The sequence below is a fragment of the Ranitomeya variabilis genome, chromosome 4 (assembly GCF_051348905.1).
Source record: "Ranitomeya variabilis isolate aRanVar5 chromosome 4, aRanVar5.hap1, whole genome shotgun sequence".
In the NCBI taxonomy this organism is placed as follows: domain Eukaryota; kingdom Metazoa; phylum Chordata; class Amphibia; order Anura; family Dendrobatidae; genus Ranitomeya; species Ranitomeya variabilis.
The window spans coordinates 564,209,485-564,230,883 of record NC_135235.1 but is presented as its reverse complement, the minus strand read 5'-3'; the positions used below and the strand labels follow the sequence as shown (position 1 = coordinate 564,230,883).

General features: G+C 53.5%; 1 long non-coding RNA gene across 1 annotated transcript in view; it reads left to right on the top strand.

Annotated features, from left to right (window-relative positions):
- The first annotated feature begins 946 nt into the window (after positions 1-946).
- LOC143769165 (uncharacterized) overlaps positions 947-21,399 on the top strand; it is a 122,973-nt gene continuing 102,520 nt past the window's right edge. The window contains exon 1 of the long non-coding RNA XR_013214239.1: positions 947-1,074. This is a non-coding gene — a long non-coding RNA (uncharacterized LOC143769165). The remainder of the gene's footprint in view (positions 1,075-21,399) is intronic.

Here is a 21,399-nt window from a genome sequence, read left to right as displayed (position 1 = left end):
TCGTTAAGAAGAATAAAATAGATATTGGCTTTTCCAATATTACACAGACCCCACTTTGAAGGACGTTGATGATGAGAACCAGAACCGTAAGTATCAATAACAAGAATTTGAATACTTGGGCAGATTCCTTTTGTTGAATAATATTGTGTCAGTGACTTATTCCGATGTCCTTCCTCGGTTCTTGAAATTATTTGTATACCCAATTGTTATATAACACCGTCCCTGATGTAAGGAGCTTATCAGACACTTTTCCTTTAAGCATTCAGGTATTTCTGGACCGGAGGGATTAGCCGTATGCATTAAATTAGCAGAGGCTTAATTTTATACTTGTTATCTGGCTGAGGAAAGGCAATAAAGGGAATCAAATTAAGTCAATCTCTAAGATCAAAGAGCTGTGGGAGACACTCATCAGATATTCCCATGTAGAACTGGGCAGTGTCTGGACTCTCACAATATATCCATAGATTATACTGACTCAGTCATTTTACAATTATAGAAGTACAGGGGTCAGACTATTGAGTATGCCTGGAGTAGATCTCCCTACTTTTGCCTGTATGAATGTTTTAATGTTCTGTTATTACAGAATTGTACAAACATGGTTATACACCAGAATATGTACTGAAATAGTCTTTTGTAACTTTTTAGGAGCACTATTCCTTTGTTTAAATAGTAATAGAAATCCTACGTGAAAATTCTATTCAAAGACATATTGGTTTCATTAGGAAATGGTTCCCATTGTAGTTTCCCTAAAACAGCAGTCTGGAGGAGTTGTCTGGAGTCCCTCAGATAATCACAGTCTAGATATATGGTCTAAAGTGCCCCCATTTCAGATGCCTTGTAAAGGAGTGGAAGTGCTATCGGCACCCCTTCTGAAAAACATTTGCATGAATGGAATGCATTGACCTGTTTTAAATGTGATTTTATATAATCTGTATTGCAACAGGGTCAAAACCACTATCAGCACATGTATGCGGTGCAAGAACCACCATCAGTACATGAATGCAGCATCAAAACCACCATCAGTACATGAATGCAAAGCCAGAACCACAGTCAGTAAATGTATACAGCACCAAGGTTAGTACCAATGGTAAGGAGATGCTGGGAGTTGTTACCAGCCATCATCAGACTGCCGACCATACAGGAACCAAAGCACTGAAGAGACGTACTCAGTATCAAAATAAATGTATAGGTGACATCTTCTCTGATTCATGTTGTTCCCATTACTTTTGCGTCTGTGTAGAATAGACACCATGATGAGATTTTACACCCAGAGCACGTCTCTGTAGACTTCCCTCTTCTCCGTCTTCAGCAGCACATCCTGAGGTGCTGTTCTTAAAAATAAAAGTATCATTATACTGCCCCATAAATATAAATATTTCCAATGCTGTGCCCTGAATAAATAATTGCCCCTCACTGTGCTTCCTGTACAAAACATCCCTCTCACACTGTCCTTCTCCATAGTATTCCCCATACTACCCCTCTTCATAATGTCCCCCCAAATTGCACCTTTCCATAATATCTCCACACCAGCCTCTCTGCATATCCCGTGCTCTCTCCATCCACAATCCCCCTTATAGCCCCATGATGTCCACCATTGCCCCATAGTGTCCCCCATTTTCCCATAATGCTCCCAATTGCCCCATAAAGTCCCCCATAGTATCCTTCATTGCTCCATGATGTCCCCCATTGTTCCATAATGGTCCTCATAGCATCATAATGTTCCTTATAATGGCTCCATAGTGTCTCAAATTGCTCCATAATGTTCATCATTGCCTCATATTGTTCATCATAGTGTTCCCCATAGCTTCATAAGGTCTTCTATAATAGCCTCCATAGTCTTTCCTATTGCCCCATAATGTCCATCATTGCTCCATAAAGGCCCCTGGAAAGTAAGACGAAGCAAAAAACAAACATTTCATCTTCGTCTCCTGGAGCGCTGCGTCCTCTGCACCTCTGCGGTTCAGCACCAGCAGCAGTGTAATAATGTCAGCAGCGTGATGACGTCACCACCCTGCTGCACTTCGGGGCCAGGACTGACGAGCTCTGCTCCACCCCAGTATCGTTGCCAAAGTGTTCAAATGTATTCATGTCTGAAAGACTCAAATACATTTGAGTTTAGGAAGGGTGGAGCGGCGTCTCCGGTGCAGGCCTGCAATAACCCCTGCCTACATGCCTCTAATCCAAAACTATCCCTCCTCCACCAGCTATCCATACACTGAATGCAGGTAACAGCAGTTTTACTGGAGAAAAGACAGTATTTAGCCCTTCAAAGGACTTTTGTTTTAATAATGCAGCAGTGGCATACAAGTACTGAAATAGCAATTGAACCCTGTCTACACTATGTTCCAAATTATTATGCAAATGACATTTTTCTCTGATTTTCCTAAATGGTCGGTGCAAATGACAGTCAGTCTAATAAAAGTCATCACCTGTTAGATTATACATCGAATTTTATTGAAGAAACCTCCCAATGATAACAGTATAATCTCCAAAGTGAATAAAAACTTAATATGCACTGTTCCAAATTATTATGCACAGTAGAATTTCTAAACATTTGATATGTTTTAAAGAACTGAAAATGCTCATTTGTGGAATTTGCAGCATTAGGAGGTCACATTCACTGAACAAAAAAGCTATTTAACTCCAAAACATCCTAACAGGCCAAGTTACATGTTACCATAGGAACCATTCTTTAATATCACCTTCACAATTCTTGCATCCATTGAACTTGTGAGTTTTTGGAGAGTTTCTGCTTGTATTTCTTTGCATGAAGTCAGAATAGCCTCCAGAGCTGCTGTTTTGATGTGAACTGCCTCCCACCCTCATAGATCTTTTGCTTGATGATACTCCAAAGGTTTTCTATAGGGTTGTGGTCAGGGGAAGATGGCGGCCACACCATGAGTTTATCTCTTTTTATGCCCATAGCAGCCAATGAGGTATTCTTTGCAGCATGAGATGGTGCTTTGTCATGCATGAAGATGATTTTGCTCCTGAAGGCACGTTTCTGCTTTTTATACCATGGAGGAAAGTTGTCAGTCAGAAACTCTATGTACTTTGCAGAGGTCATTTTCACACCTCAGGAACCTTAAAGGGCCCTACCAGCTGTTTCTCCATGATTCCGGCCCAAGACATGACTCCTCCACCCCCTTGCTGTTGTTGCAGTCTTGTTGAGACATGGTGGCCATCCACCAACCATCCACTGCTGCATCCATTTGGACCATCCAGTGTTGCTCAACACTTATCAGAAAACAAGAATTAGTCTTCATGTATGTGTGGGCCCAATACAACCATTTCTGCTTGTGAACACTGTTTAGGGGTGGCCGAATAGTAGGTTTATGCACCACAGCAAGCCTTTGAAGGATCCTACACATTGAGGTTCGAGGGACTCCAGAGGCACCAGCAGCTTCAAATAACTGTTTGCTGCTTTGTAATGGTATTTTGGCAGCTGCTCTCTTAATCCAATGAACTTGCCTGGCAGAAATCTTCCTCATTATGCCTTTATCAGCACAAACACATCTGTGCTCAGATACAGCCACAAATCTCTTAACAGTATGATGATCACGCTTAGGTTTTCGGGAAATTTCTAATGTTTTCATCCCTTCACCAAGGCATTGCACTATTTGATGCTTTTCAGCATCAGAGAGATCTTTTTTCTTTCCCATGTTACTTGAAAACTGTTACCTGCTTAATAATGTGGAACATCATTTTTAAGTAGTTTTCCTTTAATTAGAATCACCTGGAAAGCCAATTCTCTTGTGTTTAAGATTGATTTCAGTGATCCATTGAGCCCTGAGACACAATACCATCCATGAGTTTATTTGAAAAACAAAACAATTAAATCTTTATGACACTTAAATCCAATTTGCATAATAATTTGGAACACAGTGTATATGCCTGTCCCTTCTAGATCAACTCTGCCTGAACTTCTTTCAGAGGAGAGTGTGCCGATCATCACGTCACCGGGTCTTATATTTGATCTGATAACGCGATGCAGCCAGCCAATCACAGTAATGCCAGTAGCCAACATAACTACGACATTACCGTGTATGGCAGGCAATCCCTGCATATTTATTGGCTGTCTAACAGTCGCAAAACATGCGAGGCGGGGATCAGAGCATGGCGCTCGCGCAGCCGTGATATTCGATTGAGTAGCGAGCATACCCGAGCACCCCGAGCAGTGGGGAGCATGTTTGCTCATCACTAAAACAGGGGAAACTATAGAAGAGGAGCATTGTAGAAAACATCTTCAAAGAAAATAAAAACGGAAAAAATTGCCTTTAATGTGTTCAAAAACCTGGGCGAATTGACAAGTGCTGCCCTCTCTATAGCATCACTGCCAGGTGGATTTTAAAAGCGATCTTCTAAAGAATGTAAAGACTTTGAAAGTGATATCAGTTAGGGAGTCATTTGAAGAAACTGAGTGGGGGGGGATTAGTCCTTTGGTGGTGGTCTTAGTGATGTCTTTCATTGTAGGAAAATTCTGAGTATAGGAAATACACTGGTAGTTGTACCCGGTGTACAGTGTCCACATCCATTAGGAACACATATTTTTGTCATAACAGACGGAGGAATTGGCAACTCCAGCAAATGGATGCCAGTATCAGCTATTAACGTCAAGTACTTCACAAAGTATTTTACTCTCAGTCTAATCTGTGCTGCCTGAGATACTGAGCAGTAACCCAGCAAGTCATTTTTCATACACTGTATAAACAGTCCTATCCTCTGCTATTATTCTTGCTGCCAAAAGGGGTTAAGATGTAGCACAACGTGCAGCCAGTTATCCTGGCAGAAGAAGAAGAAGTTTAATTAGCTGCTTGGCAAAGGATAATTTAACCCCTTTCCTGGTAGAATCATTATCGTAGCAAATTAACTTATAGTAAGAAATACAAATACGCAAAACATGGCAAAGATATATAATAGTTTTACAGGAAGAGGAATCTGCATGGGTATGTGCCCTCCGGGTTCCAACCAATTACTTTGTCTTGGGCAGAGCTGGGCAGCAAGTGGAACATTTGCACAGGGTATAGAAAAACTTGTAAGAGAGTTAAAAATTAGTATTTCATCCTTTTAAAAGTATTAAAGGAAATGTCTGGCTACAGCATATTGATGACCTATGTAAGACGGCCAGGGTGGTAGTCGTGGCAACGGGCTGTAGTGTTCCCACACCATGGCGCCCCACAGATGAAATACAATGTCCCTTCTGCTGCATGTGCAGCAGAACACTCACATCAGTTGCGGAAGTCCCATCGTTCTCGGTCACTCCAGCTTCAGATCCACGGATCCCACAAATCACTCCAGACTCCATGTTCATGCTCAACAGTACAATTTTACTTAAACAAAGGGTTTTCATCACTGATGCCATACCATTCTTTTGCAGTGTCAATCCTGAGGCTTTCCCTGACAATCTCTGTTCTTCCTGTCGATCAGCTCTGGCCCCCTGGACAATCCCTGTCCGACCGGGCAATCTCTGGCTCTTCTTGCCATTTCTATCTCTCTCCTGGACAATTCCTGTCCCGTCTGTGACACCTGTGCCTCTAGGTCAACCAGCTTCCTCCCATTCCCCTCATCCGGACTCAGTAGGAGAAAGTGGAAGGCTTGCCATCTCAGCTGCGCCTAATCCCGGCCTTAGGCCACAGATCCTCATTGGGTGGGTTACCATTGAAGGTGGTGACAGCTAGCATGTTGCTCAGCCTGGGGCCCCTTCCTGCCGCAGCAGCTTTATCCCCACAGCTGGCATACTATCACTGTTCACTGCTGCATCCTGACAGAGCTAAACCAGGAAGTGCCTCACTACATCCTCAATGCTCTGCACTGCACCATAACTCATCCCCACTGGAAAACCTGCAGCGCCCCAGAGTCCTGGTCGTTGCAGTAATGTCGCTCTGCCACTAAGGGGAGCGATGTTACGTCTGATTGCACTAAAGGAGTTCACCTGACCAGGTATCACAGTCACACATTACACTTCACACTCCAGCCACCAGGGGGAGCAAAGGGTTCTATGTATTAGGCCACTCCTCACACTTTGGTAAAACTGGGGTTTGGATAGGAAGTTAGAGAGAAGCTGACTGGGTTTTGCCCAGGTAACATCTAGTGAGAGGAGAGCGTTGCTTGGGAAGACTCAGGGGGGTCCCTGTCAGGGGTGGGATCCTGACAGTGGCCTAGCGAAAGGACAGATTGTTACGGAGCCATGCCTGCACCTCATTGCGGCGGCATCTTAAGAAAGGACACGAAGAAAAGTATATTGTGGAGAAGTGAGAAACGAGATCACAGCACAAAGCCGATAGAACCAGTAGGAGTCGTGCCCCGAGATTGGCAACATCCTACTGAGGTGCATAGCTGGTGGCCGGAACGCCGAGAAAGTAATAGACTACGCATTACTTTGAACCAATGGCAGGGCAGTTAACTTTAGGTTGGCTGTCTCACCTTTTACACCTAATGAAGACAACGGAGGCAATTGTGGGAGAGGGGCGTCTCTAGGGTCCCTATAAAATAACTCCAGGCCTACCCCGTCATACGGGTGCGTCCTATCCATATCATCTGGGGGACGGAGAGAGAACAGAAACATACACGACAGTTGTGAGGACTATCCCGTGGTGCTCAGCAGGGAGGTACTACAACACCCAGGCGCTAGTAGGTAGGCTACTGATTTCCACCTGCAAAGGGAACTCTGGACGTGCCTTCGGACCGGCCGGTCTCAGCCAGCCCTGTTAGCAGTGCTCTGGATTGTGGATGCCGAAGCCTTCAGTAAAGAGGTAAAGAGACTGCAACCCTGTGTCCTCGTTATTTACTGCGACCTACACCGTCACCTACATCTTTAATTGGGTGCCCCTTAGCAGGGCCACGGACCGGGTCAGGCCACCATGACATCCCCAGAACCGAGAGAGAGACCCGGTACCGAGTACCCCGCTGCCCTGCGTTTGGGGGCCGCTCCAACTCCCTATGCTGTCTATTCCTAAACTAATATGCCCCACTAACCTAACCCCGATATTACCCTAGGCTATCTTCTATACTCTCCCTTCTTCTATACATAAGGCTGGTTTCACATTTGCATTCAGGAGGGCTATGGATGGCTGCGTACTTTATCCTTTCTCCTCCCTGAAGCTCCGCCTACTTCTGTATGCGTCCTGCGTTTCCCTACGTACCTATCTTTAACATTGGGTATGAGGGACATGCGTTGTATGCGGATGCGCAGGGAAACGCAGGACACATACAGAAGTAGGTGGAGTGTTGGCGGAGCTTCAGGGAGGAAGAAAGGGAGAAGTAGGCAGCCATCCGCAGCGCATAGGAACGCAAATATGAATCTAGCCTAACACACATTAAATACATCACATTACAGTACATAAACAATACAGCAACAACACATTAACATTAGTAACGTCAAGGTGCCGTAAGTGATACATGCGTACAGTGTCCACCTGACGGACTCTGTCACCTCCTTACATCTATCCTTAGGATAGACTATAACCATAATATATTTATATATAATCTTTCTATATAATTGTCTAAGGGTCACTTCCATCTGTCTGTAACAGAAATCCTGCGTCGCTGATTGGTCACGACAGGCACAGTCCGACCGTGAATTCGCCCCTTCCTACTCTCTGTCAGTGCCCCCTCCATACTCCCCTCCAGTCAGCGCTCACACAGGGTTAATGGCTGCATTACACTGCGTTATGCCGCGGTGTAACGCAGTCCGTTAACGCTGCTATTAACCCTGTGTGACCAACTTTTTACTATTGATGCAGCCTATGCAGCATCAATAGTAAAAAGATGTAATGTTAACCCCTTTCAGACATCTGACGTACTATCCCATCCGGGTGGGCCCGTATGACCACCGACGGGATAGTACGTCATATGCGATCGGCCGCGCTCACGGGGGGAGCGCAGCCGATCGCGGCCGGGTGTCAGCTGACTATCGCAGCTGACATCCGGCACTGTGTGCTAGGAGCAGTCACGGACCGCTCCCGGCACATTAACCCCCGGCACACTGCGATCAAACATGATCGCAGTGTTCCGGCGGTATAGGGAAGCATCGCGCAGGGAGGGGGCTCCCTGCGTGCTTCCCTGAGACCTCCGGAGCAACGCGATGTGATCGCGTTGCTCCAAGGGTCTCTTACCTCCTCCTCCCTGCAGCAGGCCCGGATCCAAGTTGGCTGCGGCATCCGGGTACTGCAGGGAGGTGGCTTCACTGCGCCTGCTCAGAGCAGGCGCCGGGAAGCCTGGATCTGTGCACTTCAGATCGCCGATCTGACACAGTGCACAGCAAAGTGTCAGATCGGCGATCTTACACTATAACATGATGCCCCCCCCTGGGGCAATGTTATAGTGTAAAAAAAAAAATATTCACGTGTACAAAAAAAAAAAATTCCCAAAAAAATTCCCCCCCCCAAAAAAAATATATTGTTCCTATAAATACATTTCGTTATCTAAATAAAAAAAACAATAAAAGTACACATATTTAGTATCGCCGCGTCTGTAACGACCCGACCTATAAAACTGTCCCACTAGTTAACCCCTTCAGTGAACACCGCCCAAAAAAAAAGGCAAAAAACAACGCTTTATTATCATACCGGCAAACAAAAAGTGGAATAACACGCGATTAAAAAGACGGATATAAATAACCATGATACCGCTGAAAACATCATCTTGTCCCGCAAAAAACGAGCTGCCATACAGCATCATCAAAGAAAAGATAAAAAAGTTATAGTCCTCAGAATAAAGTGATGCAAAAATAATTATTTTTTCTATAAAATAGTTTTTATCGTATAAAAGCGCCAAAACATAAAAAAATGAAATAAATGAGGTATCGCTGTAATCGTACTGACACGAAGAATAAAACTGCTTTATCCATTTTACCAAACGCGGAACGGTATAAACGCCTCCCCCAAAAGAAATTCATGAATAGCTGGTTTTTGGTCATTCTGCCTCACAAAAGTCGGAATAAAAAGCGATCAAAAAATGTCACATGCCCGAAAATGTTACCAATAAAAACGACAACTCGTCCCGCAAAAAACAAGACCTCACATGACTCTGTGGACCAAAATATGGAAAAATTATAGCTCTCAAAATGTGGTAACGCAAAAAATATTTTTTGCAATAAAAAGCGTCTTTCAGTGTGTGACGGCTGCCAATCATAAAAATCCGCTAAAAAACCCGCTATAAAAGTAAATCAAACCCCCCTTCATCACCCCCTTAGTTAGCTAAAAATTAAAAAAATGTATTTATTTCTATTTTCCCATTAGGGTTAGGGTTAGGGCTAGATTTAGGGTTAGGGTTAGGGCTAGGGTTAGGGCTAGGGTAAGGGCTAGGGTAAGGGTTAGGGCTAGGGTTAGGGTTGGGGCTAGGGTTAAGGCTACAGTTAGGGTTGGGGCTAAAGTTAGGGTTAGGGTTTGGATTACATTTACGGTTGGGAATAGGGTTGGGATTAGGGTTAGGGGTGTGTCAGGGTTAGGGGTGTGGTTAGGGTTACCGTTGGGATTAGGGTTAGCGATGTGTTTGGATTAGGGTTTCAGTTAAAATTGGGGGGTTTCCACTGTTTAGGCACATCAGGGGCTCTCCAAACGCGACATGGCATCCGATCTCAATTTCAGCTAATTCTGTGTTGAAAAAGTAAAACACTGTTCTTTCCATTCCGAGCTCTCCCGTGCGCCCAAACAGCGGTTTACCCCAACATATGGGGTATCAACGTACTCAGGACACATTGGACAACAACTTTTGGGGTCCAATTTCTCCTGTTACCCTTGGGAAAATACAAAACTGGGGTCTAAAAAATAATTTTTGTGGAAAAAAAAAAGATTTTTTATTTTCACGGCTCTGTGTTATAAACTGTAGTGAAACACTTGGGGTTTCAAAGTTCTCACAACACATCTATATAAGTTCCTTGGGGGGTCTAGTTTCCAATATGGGGTCACTTGTGGGGGGTTTCTTCTGTTTAGGTACATTAGGGGCTCTGCAAACGCAATGTGATGCCTGCAGACCAATCCATCTAAGTCTGCATTCCAAATGACGCTCCTTCCCTTCCGAGCTCTGCCATGCGCTCAAACGGTGGTTCCCCCCCACATATAGGGTATCAGCGTACTCAGGACAAATTGGACAACAACTTTTGGGGTCCAATTTCAACTGTTACCCTTGGAAAAATACAAAACTGGGGGCTAAAGAATAATTTTTGTGGAAAAAAACACGAATTTTTATTTTCACGGCTCTGCGTTATAAACTGTAGTGAAACACTTGGGGGTTTAAAGCTCTCACAACACATCTAGATGAGTTCCTTAGGGGGTCTACTTTCCAAAATGGTGTCACTTGTGGGGGGTTTCAATGTTTAGGCACATCAGTGGCTCTCCAAACGCAACATGGCGTCCCATCTCAATTCCTGTCAATTTTGCATTGAAAAGTCAAACGGCGCTCCTTCCCTTCCGAGCTCTCCCATGTGCCCAAACAGTGGTTTACCCCCACATATGGGGTATCGGCGTACTCAGGGCAAATTGTACAACAACTATTGCAGTCCAATTTCTTCTCTTACCCTTGGAAAAATAAAAAATTGGGGGCGAAAAGATAATTTTTGTGAAAAAAAATATGATTTTTTATTTTTGCGGCTCTGCATTATAAACTTCTGTGAATCACTTAATGGGTCTTAGTGCTCACCACACATCTAGATAGGTTCCTTAGGGGTCTACTTTCCAAAACGGTGTCACTTGTGGGGGGGTTCAATGTTTAGTCACATCAGTGGCTCTCCAAACGCAACATGGCGTCCCATCTCAATTCCTGTCAATTTTGCATTGAAAAGTCAAATGATGCTCCTTCGCTTCCAAGCTCTGCCATGCGCCCAAACAGTGGTTTACCCCCACATATGGGGTATCAGCGTACTCAGGACAAATTTTACAACAAGATTTGCAGTCCATTTTCTCCTGTTACCCTTGGTAAAATAAAACAAATTGGAGCTGAAGTAAATGTTTTGTGAAAAAAAGTTAAATGTTCATTTTTATTTAAACATTCCAAAAATTCCTGTGAAACACCTGAAGGGTTAATAAGCTTCTTGAATGTAGTTTTGAGAACCTTGAGGGGTGCAGTTTTTAGAATGGTGTCACACTTGGTTATTTTCTATCATATAGACCCCTCAAAATGACTTCAAATGAAATGTGGTCCCTAAAAAAAAAATGGTGTTGTAAAAATGAGAAATTGTTGGTCAACTTTTAACCCTTATAACTCCCTAACAAAAAAAAATTTGGTTCCAAAATTGTGCTGATGTAAAGTAGACATGTGGGAAATGTTACTTATTAAGTATTTTGTGTGACATATCTCTGTATATGTACATTTCTTTTATAAAAATTGTTTTTTTTGCAACAGCTATTTCAGTTTCATATATCTAATAAGTGTTGGACACAGTAATGTTTCTGCCTTGAAATGAGGTTTATTGTACTAACAAAAAATGTGCAATCTGCATTCAAACAAAATTTGACAGGTGCATAAGTATGGGCACCTCACCAGAAAAGTGACATTAATATTTAGTAGATCCTCCTTTTGCAAAAATAACAGCCTCTAGTCGCTTCCTGTAGCTTTTAATGAGTTCCTGGATCCTGGATGAAGGTATTTTTGACCATTCCTCTTTACAAAACAATTCCAGTTCAGTTAAGTTTGATGGTCGCCGAGCATGGACAGCCCTCTTCAAATGATCCCACAGATGTTCAATGATATTCAGGTCTGGGGACTGGGATGGCCATTCCAGAACAGTGTAATTGTTCCTCTGCATGAATGCCTGAGTAGATTTGGAGCGGTGTTTTGGATCATTGTCTTGCTGAAAGATTAATCCCCTGTGTAACTTCAACTTTGTCTCTGATTCATGAACATTACTGTCAAGAATCTGCTGATACTGAGAGGAATCCATGCGTCCCTCAACTTTAACAAGATTCCCGGTGCCGGCATTGGCCACACAGCCCCAAAGCATGATGGAACCTCCACCAAATTTTACTGTGGGTAGCAAGCGTTTTTCTTGGAATGCTGTGTTTTTTTGCCGCCATGCATAACGCCTTTTTGTCTGACCAAACAACTTAATCTTGGTTTCATCAGTCCACAGGACCCTCTTCCAAAAAGAAATTGGCTTCTCCAAATGTGCTTTTGCATACCTCAGCCGATTCTGTTTGTGGCGTGCTTGCAGAAACGGCTTCTTTCGCATCACTCTCCCATACAGCGTCTCCTTGTGCAAAGTGCGTTGTATAGTTGACCGATGCACAGTGACACCATCTGCAGCAAGTTGATGCTGCAGCTCTCTGGAGGTGGTCTGAGGATTGTCCTTGACTGATCTCACCATTCTTCTTCTCTGCCTTGCTGATGTTTTTCTTGGCCTGCCACTTCTGGCCTTAACAAGAACTGTACCTGTGTTCTTCCATTTCCTTACTATGTTGCTCACAGTGGAAATTGACAGGTTAAATCTCTTAGACAGCTTTTTGTATCCTTCCCCTGAACAACTATGTTGAATAATCTTTGTTTGTTGACAGTTGTTTTGGAGAAGCCCATGATGCCACTCTTCAGAGGAGATTCAAACAGGAGAACAACTTGCAAGTGGCCACTTTAAGTAGCTTTTCTCATGATTGCATACACCTGGCTATGAAGTTCAAAGCTCAATGAGGTTACAAAACAAAAACTAGATGGGTATTTCCTGAAGGAACTACAGATAGTGCTTTGGAATGGTGCCCGGGCTGCCCCTGCAAGACTTTCACACTTGGGTGCCCCTCAGGCGCTGGTTTGGTAGTTGTAGCCCCTCAGGGTTGAGGCCACTCTGGGTCCGATTTGGTGGGCCGGGTCACTCTGGGTCCGATTTGGTGGGCTGGGTCACTCTGGGTCCGATTTGGTGGGCCGGGTCACTCTGGGTCCGATTTGGTGGGCCGGGTCACTCTGGGTCCGATTTGGTGGGCCGGGTCACTCTGGGTCCGATTTGGTGGGCCGGGTCACTCTGGGTCCGATTTGGTGGCCCGGGTCACTCTGGGTCCGATTTGGTGGCCCGGGTAACTCTGGGTCCGATTTGGTGGGCCGGGTGACTCTGGGTCCGATTTGGTGGGCCGGGTCACTCTGGGTCCGATTTGGTGGCCCGGGTCACTCTGGGTCCGAGTTGGTGGCCCGGGTCACTCTGGGTCCGATTTGGCGGGCGGCGCCACACGGGGTCCGATTTGGTGGGCGGCGCCACTCCGGGTCCGATTTGGCGGGCGGCGCCACTCCGGGTCCGATTTGGCGGGCGGCGCCACTCCGGGTCCGATTTGGCGGGCGGCGCCACACTGGGCCCGATTTGGTGGGCGGCGCCACTCTGGGTCCGATTTGGTGGCCCGGGTCACTCGGGGCCTGATTTGGTGGCCCGGGTCACTCTGGGTCCGATTTGGTGGCCCGGGTCACTCTGGGTCCGATTTGGTGGCCCGGGTCACTCTGGGTCCGATTTGGTGGGCCGGGTCACTCTGGGTCCGATTTGGTGGCCCGGGTCACTCTGGGTCCGATTTGGTGGCCCGGGTCACTCTGGGTCCGATTTGGTGGCCCGGGTCACTCTGGGTCCGATTTGGTGGCCCGGGTCACTCTGGGTCCGATTTGGTGGCCCGGGTCACTCTGGGTCCGATTTGGTGGCCCGGGTCACTCTGGGTCCGATTTGGTGGCCCGGGTCACTCTGGGTCCGATTTGGTGGCCCGAGTCACTCTGGGTCCGATTTGGTGGGCCGGGTCACTCTGGGTCCGATTTGGTGGCCCGGGTCACTCTGGGTCCGGTTTGGTGGCCCGGGTCACCCTGGGTCCGATTTGGTGGCCCGGGTCACTCTGGGTCCGATTTGGTGGCCCGGGTCACTCTGGGTCCGATTTGGTGGCCCGGGTCACTCTGGGTCCGATTTGGTGGCCCGGGTCACTCTGGGTCCGATTTGGTGGCCCGAGTCACTCTGGGTCCGATTTGGTGGGCCGGGTCACTCTGGGACCGATTTGGTGGCCCGGGTCACTCTGGGTCCGGTTTGGTGGCCCGGGTCACCCTGGGTCCGATTTGGTGGCCCGGGTCACTCTGGGTCCGATTTGGTGGCCCGGGTCACCCTGGGTCCGATTTGGTGGCCCGGGTCACTCTGGGTCCGATTTGGTGGCCCGCGTCACTCTGGGTCCGAGTTGGTGGCCCGGGTCACTCTGGGTCCGATTTGGCGGGCGGCGCCACTCTGGGTCCGATTTGGCGGGCGGCGCCACTCTGGGTCCGATTTGGCAGGCGGCGCCACTCCGGGTCCGATTTGGCGGGCGGCGCCACACTGGGTCCGATTTGGCGTTCGGCGCCACTCTGGGTCCGATTTGGCGGGCGGCGCCACACTGGGTCCGATTTGGCGGGCGGCGCCACTCTGGGTCCGATTTGGCGGGCGGCGCCACTCTGGGTCCGATTTGGCGGGCGGCGCCACTCTGGGTCCGGTTTGGTGGTCGGCGCCACTCTGGGTCCCATTTGGTGGCCCGGGTCACTCTGGGTCCCATTTGGTGACCCGGGTCACTCTGGGTCCCATTTGGTGGCCCGGGTCACTCTGGGTCCCATTTGGTGGCCCGGGTCACTCTGGGTCCCATTTGGTGGCCCGGGTAACTCTGGGTCCGATTTGGTGGCCCGGGTCACTCTGGGTCCGATTTGGTGGCCCGGGTCACTCTGGGTCCGATTTGGTGGCCCGGGTCACTCTGGGCCCGATTTGGTGGCCCGGGTCACTCTGGGTCCGATTTGGTGGCCCGGGTCACTCTGGGTCCGATTTGGTGGCCCGGGTCACTCTGGGTCCGATTTGGTGGCCCGGGTCACTCTGGGTCCGATTTGGTGGCTCGGGTCACTCTGGGTCCGATTTGGTGGCCCGGGTCACTCTGGGTCCGATTTGGTGGCCCGGGTCACTCTGGGTCCGATTTGGTGGCCCGGGTCACTCTGGGTCCGATTTGGTGGCCCGGGTCACTCTGGGTCCGATTTGGTGGCCCGGGTCACTCTGGGTCCGATTTGGTGGCCCGGGTCACTCTGGGTCCGATTTGGTGGCCCGGGTCACTCTGGGTCCGATTTGGTGGCCCGGGTCACTCTGGGTCCGATTTGGTGGGCCGGGTCACTCTGGGTCCGATTTGGTGGGCCGGGTCACTCTGGGTCCGATTTGGTGGGCGGCGCCACTCTGGGTCCGATTTGGCGGGCGGCGCCACTCTGGGTCCGATTTGGCGGGCGGCGCCACTCTGGGTCCGATTTGGCGGGTGGCACCACTCTGGGTCCGATTTGGCGGGCGGCGCCACTCTGGGTCCGATTTGGCGGGCGGCGCCACTCTGGGTCCGATTTGGCGGGCGGCGCCACTCTGGGTCCGATTTGGCGGGCGGCGCCACTCTGGGTCCGATTTGGCGGGCGGCGCCACACTGGGTCCGATTTGGCGGGCGGCGCCACTCTGGGTCCGATTTGGCGGGCGGCGCCACTCTGGGTCCGATTTGGCGGGCGGCGCCACTCTGGGTCCGATTTGGCGGGTGGCGCCACTCTTGGTCCGATTTGGCGGGCGGCGCCACTCTGGGTCCGATTTGGCGTTCACACTGGGTCCGATTTGGTGGGCCGGGTCAATCTGGGTCCGATTTGGTGGGCCGGGTCACTCTGGGTCCGATTTGGTGGGCCGGGTCACTCTGGGTCCGATTTGGTGGCCCGGGTCACTCTGGGTCCGATTTGGTGGCCCGGGTCACTCTGGGTCCGATTTGGTGGGCCGGGTCACTCTGGTTCCGATTTGGCGGGCGGCGCCACTCTGGGTCCGATTTGGCGGGCGGCGCCACACTGGGTCCGATTTGGCGGGCGGCGTCACTCTGGGTCCGATTTGGCGGGCGGCGCCACTCTGGGTCCGATTTGGCGGGCGGCGCCACTCTGGGTCCGATTTGGCGGGTGGCGCCACTCTGGGTCCGATTTGGCGGGTGGCACCACTCTGGGTCCGATTTGGCGGGCGGCGCCACTCTGGGTCCGATTTGGCGGGTGGCACCACTCTGGGTCCGATTTGGCGGGCGGCGCCACTCTGGGTCCGATTTGGCGGGCGGCGCCACTCTGGGTCCGATTTGGCGGGCGGCGCCGCTCTGGGTCCGATTTGGCGGGCGGCGCCACTCTGGGTCCGATTTGGCGGGCGGCGCCACACTGGGTCCGATTTGGTGGGCGGCGCCACTCTGGGTCCGATTTGGCGGGCGGCGCCACTCTGGGTCCGATTTGGCGGGCGGCGCCACTCTGGGTCCGATTTGGCGGGCGGCGCCACTCTGGGTCCGATTTGGCGGGCGGCGCCACTCTGGGTCCGATTTGGCGTTCACTCTGGGTCCGATTTGGTGGGCCGGGTCAATCTGGGTCCGATTTGGTGGGCCGGGTCACTCTGGGTCCGATTTGGTGGCCCGAGTCACTCTGGGTCCGATTTGGTGGCCCGGGTCACTCTGGGTCCGATTTGGTGGCCCGGGTCACTCTGGGTCCGATTTGGTGGCCCGGGTCACTCTGGGTCCGATTTGGTGGCCCGGGTCACTCTGGGTCCGATTTGGTGGCCCGGGTCACTCTGGGTCCGATTTGGTGGGCCGGGTCACTCTGGTTCCGATTTGGCGGGCGGCGCCACTCTGGGTCCGATTTGGCGGGCGGCGCCACTCTGGGGCCGATTTGGCGGGCGGCGCCACTCTGGGTCCGATTTGGCGGGCGGCGCCACTCTGGGTCCGATTTGGCGGGCGGCGCCACTCTGGGTTCGATTTGGCGGGCGGCGCCACTCTGGGTCCGATTTGGCGGGCGGCGCCACTCTGGGTCCGATTTGGCAGGCGGCGCCACTCTGGGTCCGATTCGGCGGGCGGCGCCACTCTGGGTCCGATTCGGCGGGCGGCGCCACTCTGGGTCCGATTCGGCGGGCGGCGCCACTCTGGGTCCGATTTGGTGGGCGGCGCCACTCTGGGTCCGATTTGGCGGCCCGGGTCACTCTGGGTCCGATTTGGCAGCCCGGGTCACTCTGGGTCCGATTTGGCGGCCCGGGTCACTCTGGGTCCGATTTGGTGGGCCGGGTCATTCTGGGTCCGATTTGGTGGGCCGGGTCACTCTGGGTCCCATTTGGTGGGCCGGGCCACTCTGGGTCCCATTTGGTGGCCCGGGTCACTCTGGGTCCCATTTGGTGGCCCGGGTCACTCTGGGTCCCATTTGGTGGCCCGGGTCACTCTGGGTCCCATTTGGTGGCCCGGGTCACTCTGGGTCCCATTTGGTGGCCCGGGTCACTCTGGGTCCGATTTGGTGGCCCGGGTAACTCTGGGTCCGATTTGGTGGCCCGGGTCACTCTGGGTCCGATTTGGTGGCCCGGGTCATTCTGGGTCCCATTTGGTGGCCCGGGTCACCCTGGGCCCGATTTGGTGGCCCGGGTCACTCTGGGTCCGATTTGGTGGCCCGGGTCACTCTGGGTCCGATTTGGTGGCCCGGGTCACTCTGGGTCCGATTTGGTGGCCCGGGTCACTCTGGGTCCGATTTGGTGGCCCGGGTCACTCTGGGTCCGATTTGGTGGCCCGGGTCACTCTGGGTCCGATTTGGTGGCCCGGGTCACTCTGGGTCCGATTTGGTGGCCCGGGTCACTCTGGGTCCGATTTGGTGGCCCGGGTCACTCTGGGTCCGATTTGGTGGCCCGGGTCACTCTGGGTCCGATTTGGTGGCCCGGGTCACTCTGGGTCCGATTTGGTGGCCCGGGTCACTCTGGGTCCGATTTGGTGGGCCGGGTCACTCTGGGTCCGATTTGGTGGGCCGGGTCACTCTGGGTCCGATTTGGTGGGCGGCGCCACTCTGGGTCCGATTTGGCGGGCGGCGCCACTCTGGGTCCGATTTGGCGGGCGGCGCCACTCTGGGTCCGATTTGGCGGGTGGCACCACTCTGGGTCCGATTTGGCGGGCGGCGCCACTCTGGGTCCGATTTGGCGGGCGGCGCCACTCTGGGTCCGATTTGGCGGGCGGCGCCACTCTGGGTCCGATTTGGCGGGCGGCGCCACTCTGGGTCCGATTTGGCGGGCGGCGCCACACTGGGTCCGATTTGGCGGGCGGCGCCACTCTGGGTCCGATTTGGCGGGCGGCGCCACTCTGGGTCCGATTTGGCGGGCGGCGCCACTCTGGGTCCGATTTGGCGGGTGGCGCCACTCTTGGTCCGATTTGGCGGGCGGCGCCACTCTGGGTCCGATTTGGCGTTCACACTGGGTCCGATTTGGTGGGCCGGGTCAATCTGGGTCCGATTTGGTGGGCCGGGTCACTCTGGGTCCGATTTGGTGGGCCGGGTCACTCTGGGTCCGATTTGGTGGCCCGGGTCACTCTGGGTCCGATTTGGTGGCCCGGGTCACTCTGGGTCCGATTTGGTGGGCCGGGTCACTCTGGTTCCGATTTGGCGGGCGGCGCCACTCTGGGTCCGATTTGGCGGGCGGCGCCACACTGGGTCCGATTTGGCGGGCGGCGTCACTCTGGGTCCGATTTGGCGGGCGGCGCCACTCTGGTTCCGATTTGGCGGGCGGCGCCACTCTGGGTCCGATTTGGCGGGCGGCGCCACACTGGGTCCGATTTGGCGGGCGGCGTCACTCTGGGTCCGATTTGGCGGGCGGCGCCACTCTGGGTCCGATTTGGCGGGCGGCGCCACTCTGGGTCCGATTTGGCGGGTGGCGCCACTCTGGGTCCGATTTGGCGGGTGGCACCACTCTGGGTCCGATTTGGCGGGCGGCGCCACTCTGGGTCCGATTTGGCGGGTGGCACCACTCTGGGTCCGATTTGGCGGGCGGCGCCACTCTGGGTCCGATTTGGCGGGCGGCGCCACTCTGGGTCCGATTTGGCGGGCGGCGCCGCTCTGGGTCCGATTTGGCGGGCGGCGCCACTCTGGGTCCGATTTGGCGGGCGGCGCCACACTGGGTCCGATTTGGTGGGCGGCGCCACTCTGGGTCCGATTTGGCGGGCGGCGCCACTCTGGGTCCGATTTGGCGGGCGGCGCCACTCTGGGTCCGATTTGGCGGGCGGCGCCACTCTGGGTCCGATTTGGCGGGCGGCGCCACTCTGGGTCCGATTTGGCGTTCACTCTGGGTCCGATTTGGTGGGCCGGGTCAATCTGGGTCCGATTTGGTGGGCCGGGTCACTCTGGGTCCGATTTGGTGGCCCGAGTCACTCTGGGTCCGATTTGGTGGCCCGGGTCACTCTGGGTCCGATTTGGTGGCCCGGGTCACTCTGGGTCCGATTTGGTGGCCCGGGTCACTCTGGGTCCGATTTGGTGGCCCGGGTCACTCTGGGTCCGATTTGGTGGCCCGGGTCACTCTGGGTCCGATTTGGTGGGCCGGGTCACTCTGGTTCCGATTTGGCGGGCGGCGCCACTCTGGGTCCGATTTGGCGGGCGGCGCCACTCTGGGGCCGATTTGGCGGGCGGCGCCACTCTGGGTCCGATTTGGCGGGCGGCGCCACTCTGGGTCCGATTTGGCGGGCGGCGCCACTCTGGGTTCGATTTGGCGGGCGGCGCCACTCTGGGTCCGATTTGGCGGGCGGCGCCACTCTGGGTCCGATTTGGCAGGCGGCGCCACTCTGGGTCCGATTCGGCGGGCGGCGCCACTCTGGGTCCGATTCGGCGGGCGGCGCCACTCTGGGTCCGATTCGGCGGGCGGCGCCACTCTGGGTCCGATTTGGTGGGCGGCGCCACTCTGGGTCCGATTTGGCGGCCCGGGTCACTCTGGGTCCGATTTGGCAGCCCGGGTCACTCTGGGTCCGATTTGGCGGCCCGGGTCACTCTGGGTCCGATTTGGTGGGCCGGGTCATTCTGGGTCCGATTTGGTGGGCCGGGTCACTCTGGGTCCCATTTGGTGGGCCGGGCCACTCTGGGTCCCATTTGGTGGCCCGGGTCACTCTGGGTCCCATTTGGTGGCCCGGGTCACTCTGGGTCCCATTTGGTGGCCCGGGTCACTCTGGGTCCCATTTGGTGGCCCGGGTCACTCTGGGTCCCATTTGGTGGCCCGGGTCACTCTGGGTCCGATTTGGTGGCCCGGGTAACTCTGGGTCCGATTTGGTGGCCCGGGTCACTCTGGGTCCGATTTGGTGGCCCGGGTCATTCTGGGTCCCATTTGGTGGCCCGGGTCACCCTGGGCCCGATTTGGTGGCCCGGGTCACTCTGGGTCCGATTTGGTGGCCCGGGTCACTCTGGGTCCGATTTGGTGGCCCGGGTCACTCTGGGTCCGATTTGGTGGCCCGGGTCACTCTGGGTCCGATTTGGTGGCCCGGGTCACTCTGGGTCCGATTTGGTGGCCCGGGTCACTCTGGGTCCGATTTGTTGGCCCGGGTCACTCTGGGTCCGATTTGGTGGCCCGGGTCACTCTGGGTCCGAGTTGGTGGCCCGGGTCACTCTGGGTCCGATTTGGTGGGCCGGGTCATTCTGGATCCGATTTGGTGGGCCGGGTCACTCTGGGTCCGATTTGGTGGCCCGGGTCACTCTGGGTCCGATTTGATGGCCCGGGTCACTCTGGGTCCGATTTGGTGGGCCGGGTCACTCTGGGTCCGATTTGGTGGGCCGGGTCACTCTGGGTCCGATTTGGTGGGCCGGGTCACTCTGGGTCCGATTTGGTGGCCCGGGTCACTCTGGGTCCGATTTGGTGGCCCGGGTCACTCTGGGTCCGATTTGGTGGCCCGGGTCACTCTGGGTCCGATTTGGTGGCCCGGGTCACTCTGGGTCCGATTTGGTGGCCCGGGTCACTCTGGGTCCGATTTGGTGGCCCGGGTCACTCTGGGTCCGATTTGGTGGGCCGGGTCACTCTGGGTCCGATTTGGTGGGCGGCGCCACTCTGGGTCCGATTTGGCGGGCGGCGCCACTCTGGGTCCGATTTGGCGGGCGGCGCCACTCTGGGTCCGATTTGGCGGGTGGCACCACTCTGGGTCCGATTTGGCGGGCGGCGCCACTCTGGGTCCGATTTGGCGGGCGGCGCCACTCTGGGTCCGATTTGGCGGGCGGCGCCACTCTGGGTCCGATTTGGCGGGCGGCGCCACACTGGGTCCGATTTGGCGGGCGGCGCCACTCTGGGTCCGATTTGGCGGGCGGCGCCACTCTGGGTCCGATTTGGCGGGCGGCGCCACTCTGGGTCCGATTTGGCGGGTGGCGCCACTCTGGGTCCGATTTGGCGGGCGGCGCCACTCTGGGTCCGATTTGGCGTTCACTCTGGGTCCGATTTGGTGGGCCGGGTCAATCTGGGTCCGATTTGGTGGGCCGGGTCACTCTGGGTCCGATTTGGTGGGCCGGGTCACTCTGGGTGCGATTTGGTGGCCCGGGTCACTCTGGGTCCGATTTGGTGGCCCGGGTCACTCTGGGTCCGATTTGGTGGCCCGGGTCACTCTGGGTCCGATTTGGTGGCCCGGGTCACTCTGGGTCCGATTTGGTGGCCCGGGTCACTCTGGGTCCGATTTGGTGGCCCGGGTCACTCTGGGTCCGATTTGGTGG